This window comes from Chinchilla lanigera, unplaced genomic scaffold (genome assembly GCF_000276665.1).
Source record: "Chinchilla lanigera isolate Chin_1 unplaced genomic scaffold, ChiLan1.0 scaffold00019, whole genome shotgun sequence".
NCBI classification, from domain to species: domain Eukaryota; kingdom Metazoa; phylum Chordata; class Mammalia; order Rodentia; family Chinchillidae; genus Chinchilla; species Chinchilla lanigera.
In genome coordinates, this window is record NW_004955420.1 from 20,021,307 (window position 1) to 20,027,344 (window position 6,038).

The window sequence follows — 6,038 nt, forward strand, 5'->3', positions numbered from 1 at the left end:
CCCCCACTGCCATAAAACGTTAAGAAAATAAATATTGCTTCTTCTCCTACGTGTACGGCAAACCATGTCAGCAAAAAGCAAAACCATTTTATAGATCAAAGCAGGGGAGTATGCAAAAAGTTCTGACTTGACTTAGTCTGGAAAATGAGGAATGTATATGTTTTGTGGGAACAGATATTTCTTTTGTATGTAAATGAGCATTCTTTTAAAAGACAGGACTTCAGTATGTTATCAAAGAGAGGGCTTTAATTTTTTTAACCAAAGGTGAAGGAATATATGGCAGAGTTGTAAATATATAAATATATATATATAATATAAATATATATAAACCTAAAAAGATATATTAAAAATATAAAACCGCGTTAAAGGCTCGATTTTGTATCTGCAGGCAGACACGGATCTGAGAATCTTTATTGAGAAAGAGCACTTAAGAGAATATTTTAAGTATTGCATCTGTATAAGTAAGAAAATATTTTGTCTAAAATGCCTCAGTGTATTTGTATTTTTTTGCAAGTGAAGGTTTACAATTTACAAAGTGTGTATTAAAAAAATGAAAAGAACAAAAAAAGCTGAAGAAGGAAAAAACTGTGTAATTTTGTTCTAGTTTTTCAGTTTGTATATGCCTGTACAATGTGTCCTCACGGTGCCTTTTTTCACGGAAGTTTTTAACGATGGGCGACAGTGTGCCATCCCTTTTGGAAGTGTAGGCAGACACAAGGACCTGAAGTTGTCACTAACTAAACTCTCTTTGGGAGTGTTTGTCTCATCCCATTCTGCGTCATGCTTGTGTTATAACTACTCCGGAGACAGGGTTTGGCTGTGTCTAAACTACATTACCGTGTTGTAAAATATAGCTGTACAAATACCAGAATAAAACGTTGAAAAATTGGCTTGTCCTGAAGGTCTTTCCTATGGGAATGGGAAGGGGAATGGAAATGCAGGGGAGCTGGCTCCCCTCACCTCTTACTGTAGTGGGAGAGACGCTGAAAGGAAGCAGGTGCTGTTTTGGGGAGCTTAGCCTGGACCCGCATTGGCTCCCAGCACTGGGGTGGGCGGCAGCTTTCAGATGCTAAGCCTTCAGGTCCTTCGGGACATTCTGGTGGCTCCTGGGTGATTGGCAGACACCTGTAGCCTCAGAAGCTTTATAACTGGCTGCAAGCCAACCAAACTTTGGCCCCTGCAGAGGTGCTTTGTCCAAAGGGTAGAACTCAGTCGCCTCCCTCTGTGTGACTTGGGACAACCATTTTCTTTCTGATTTCCCTTCCCAGCCTGTTTATGAGGAGACTGGGTGAACTAGGCCGTCAGTAATCCCATGACACAGACATAAGTTCACCGCAGCTTGGGTTGGCACTCCCTTGTATCTTACCTCAAAAAACCCCGAGGATCAAGTTTGATTGACAGGGCCCGAGGACAGGAGGGACAATGTGGTTCTGGTAACTGACCCAGAGCAGAAAGTCCACACCCCTTCCTGGCCCTTAGACTAGGGAGGGGGATGAGGCAGAGCCTTTTCCAGGTCCATGGGCCTGGTGGCTGGACAGTGCTGTCCCTTGGCAGTGGCTGTGCAGCAGGCTCCAAGCACGTGCTGGGACGCCTAGGACAGTGACCACCCCAAACCCCAGAGAGAGCTTCAGAAAGTCACACCACCCTCTGCCAACCGCCTGGCCTTTCAGCTCAGGTTTCCTTTGAAAGTGACTTTAAAGGATTTGCCAGCTTGAGGCCTCATCTCACCCTGCTCTTTGAAAATGGAGAAAATGATCCCTCTGCTCCCATAGAAACTTGGCAGAAGAACTTACAAAACAGACAGCTTCAGGAATGACAATCCCTGGGCTGAGGGAGACTGGCCCCAGGGTCCCTTTGCTCCCAGAGCGCCTCTGAGCCTGTTTACGTATCATTACTGTTTAATAGACAGACCGAGGGCCCAGGAGACACGGTGGGTGGCGTTCCAAGAAAAGGGAAGATCAAAGGGTGAGTGGCAACAGCCAATTAATGATCAATAATAAGTGAAAAGAACACATCTCAAGACAGATAAGCCTGGGCAGAGGAACATACAATGTTATTATAAAAGCTGACTGGGACACAAGTTTGCTCAAACTGTGTGTCATCAAAGAGGGTACCCATGGTGTCCTTGTCTACACTATGGGGACTTCAGAGGAAAAGTTTTTGGGGACCTCAGGAAGAAGTGTGCACGGGAGGTTCGCTCTGACAGACATGTGAGTGGAAGCAAACAGAGCTGTTTAGGAGTTAGAAAGGATGGAGTAAAAAGGATCCTTAGTGCAGAAGTCTCTTCTCACTTGGGAAGGGACTGAGACACCACAGGTAAGAGAGCTCCTCTTGCCATCCAGCGCTTGGGAAGACTGGACAGCCGAGTCCTACTCCTTATCCCATCTGTAAGAAAAAAAACCACACAAACATTCTATTTTAGAAATGAGGAAATGGAGGCAGGGACTTACCTAACGTCACACAGCTAAAAGTGTCCAGTGAGGCTGACTTCACACAGCTGTTGGTAGAGCCTTAACCAGCTTAGTTCAGTTATTAGGTCTTAGGTGTCTTGGAAGAAACAGGTTGTTTTCTCTGGAACCCGAGTTTCCAATTTCCCCTTCGTATCACTCAGAGTAATGATTAATAATAAGTGGTCTCATGTTCTACCAGAGTCATTCTCTGGAAAACACTAAGAGAATTGGAATGGGGAAGAGAAGTAGAGGGAAGCTGACCCCTGGAGAGTGGCTGGGTCACATCAGAATGAGGTTCCCCAGAACTGGGATGATCTTCCAGTACCAGGTTCCATGAAGATCGTCATTTGGGGATTTCTCTTCTTACATTTCTCAGAGATTCCACCTCTCTTACAATCACTTTCTAGTAAGGTCCCTGACCCCAATCCTCACCCTTACCCTGATGACTTGGACTGGTCTGTGTGAGTCTATTTCCTGGAATCAGAAAAGCATAATTTATAGGCATTCTGGTCTAGGTAGGATGTTTGCCACTGGTAGTCACTTAAATATGCTTTGACCAAATTCAAGCTTCTTAATAGTGGAGGCTGAAATATGCAGGAATCCATCTAAAGTAACACAGAAAGTGGTTTACCCAAAATACTGTGGCAACTTGAAAAGATAATGTTCCTCTAATTCCCAAAGCAGAGAGAGAAGGGTTCTAAAAGGGGCACAGGAGCCTAACCTACCTGGCCATGGTGCTTAGCATATGCAATCTGACATCCAGGGGCAGGTGCGGTACCCTCCTGAAGAGGAGAAAGCTTCAGCAATCCCTAGGACAGAGGGTTTCTAGAAAGGCAGATGCCAAAGCAAGAGGGCCTTGGAGTCTAGAAAGCAGACTCAATGGGGTTTGGAGTCCCTTGTATACTATACTGTCCCCAAGCTTTTGGGGCCACCCCCTCTTACTGACGCAACTGATTGGCTACTTGTAAGGGGAGTGAGGTTTCTCTTTCCCCTTTGCATTCTAAGCAAGCAGGTCAAATACATACTACAGAGTCAGAATCACAAAATACTGCAACTGAAGGAATTTAGGGTTCATAATCCTCTTATATATTCAAGGAAACCAGTCCCAGAAGGGGAAGTTGACATGTCCAAGGTGCCACCAAGAATTCTTATCAAAAAGAGTATCTCACTCCTTGCTAGTTTTGTAACATGGCCCCAGCCCTCAAAGGGTTGAATCTCACTGAGTTGGTGGCGTGCAGAGAAGCATTGTGGATGGGTAGAGTCTCTCATCCTTTCTGTGAAGCTGCAGTGCCTTCTCCTGTCTGCACAGAGCTGTCTTCCCTGATGTCCCCCACAGAGGTCACCTCTGGAGGTGTATTGCTTTCCTAGGGCTGCTGTCACAATGTACCCCAAAGTGAGAGGTTCCAACAACAGGAACTTACTGTCTTGTGTGAGTCGCTGCAATTCTGAGACAAGATGTCAGTAGGGCTGGTTGCCCCTGAGGGCTGTGAGGAAGTATCTGTCCCAAGCTTCATCCCTAGGTTCAGGTGATTCCTTGGCTTGTAAAAGCATCACTTATCTCACTTCACATGACATTTTCTGTGTCTGAAACACAAACCCCGCCCCCTTTTATAGGGACCCTATAACATTTTTGTACAGCCAGGGAAACTATCAACATAGTGAACAACAACCTATAGGATGGGAAAAAACATTTGAAAACTATGCGTATGGCAAAGGTTACTATCTAGACTACATAAGCAACTCAATAGCAGGGACCTGGGGGAAAGGAGTGAGAAAGAAAGGTCTGATTAAAAAAAAAAAATGAGCAAAAACCTGAATAGTCATTTCTCCCTGGAAGATATTCAAATAGCCAACAGATACAAGAAAAAACACACAGCATCACTAATCATCAGGGAAATGCAAATCCAAACCACAATGACCTCTCACCCTAGATAGAATGGCAGTGATCAGACAGGTCAAAAATAACAAACATTAGCATGGATGAAGAGACAGGGGAACCCTTATGCACTGCTGCTGGGAATGTAAATTAGGATAGCCATTATGGAAAACAGTATAGAATTTCCTTAACATATCATAAATAAAACTACCATACAATCTAACAGTCTCACTGCTGGGCCAGTGTATTCATTTATTTATTTATTTGGTTTTTTTTCCGGTACCGGGAATTAACTCACGATGTTCTGCTTGCCAGGCAGGCACTGTCCCGCTGAGCTAAATCCCCACCCCCTGGGCCAATGTATTCAAAAGAAATGAAATCAGTATGCAGAAGAGTCATGTGCACTCCAAGATTTGCTTCAGCACTGCTCACAATAACCAAGAGATGGAAACAAGCCAAGTGGCCATCAACTGATGCATGGGTAAAGAAAATGTGGTATGTATGCACAGTGGAATGCTACTTAGGCCTTAAAAAGAATGCAATCCTGTCATTTGCAGCAATGCAGATGAATCTGGAGATTGCTATGTTAAGTAAAATAAGCCAGGCACAGAGAGATGAAGGAAGACTGTATGATCTCACTCAGATATAGGGTCTAAAAAAGTTGCTCTTATGGAAGTAAAAGGCAGAATAGTGGTTACCCCCTGGTGAGTAGGGGGGAAAGGGTAGAAGGAAAGATTGATCAATAGGTGCAAAAATACAGAAAGATCAGAGGAATAAACTCTAGTGTTCTATGTCCCGGTAGGGTGACTATGGTTAACCATATTTTATTGAATACTTCAAAATAGATACAAGAAAAAATTTTGAATGTTCCTGTCCCAAAGACATGATGAATAAAGCATGCTAAGATATGCTAAGCACCCCAGTTTGATTACATGTACAATATGCATGGAAACATCACTGTACCATATATATATATATATGGTATATCTATGTATGTATATATCTATATCTATATATCTATATACATATATACAGTGATTTTGCCAATGAAAAACCAAAATAAAAATGCTGAAGAAACACATTTTAAGTAAGGTCCAGTCATACTGAGTGAAGGACCACCCTGTAACAGCCCTATTTCCAGATAGCATCACATTTTTGGTACCAGCAATTAAGACCAGCACATACATTTGTGGGGAGATGCAACCCAGCCCATAGGCAGGGCCGTTTAGGGGAATGGCGCTGCCATCGTTTCTCTTTGTTGTGCCCTCTCGTGCCTCTGGAGGCTGAGGGGGTGTGACTTGGCGTGCTGCTTCTCACCAGGCCCTTCACAGTAGCTCACCAAGGTCCCTTGGCTTCACCTCTTACCAAGAGGAGAACAAACCCAGAAATGCCAAGGTGCGTAGCCAAGTCTGGGGCTACCTCTGCTCCTCTTCCTCTAACAAGTCTTCTTTTATGTCACTCATGGGTCTCGCCCCAAAAGAGCATTCGAAGACATAATAATTGTGCTCAGTGAGCAACCATACTTTGGTTAGACAAATAGCTGAAAAAATCTAGATCCAGGTAGGTCTCTATAACATAGGCACCACCAGGAACTTGTAGATCAGGTCATCACAGCCTTAATAAAAGCCGCTTAGCACCGACAGGAGACTAGTATCATGCATTGCATTTAGCAATATAACGGACAATTCACATTTGCCAGGATCTGATCCGGT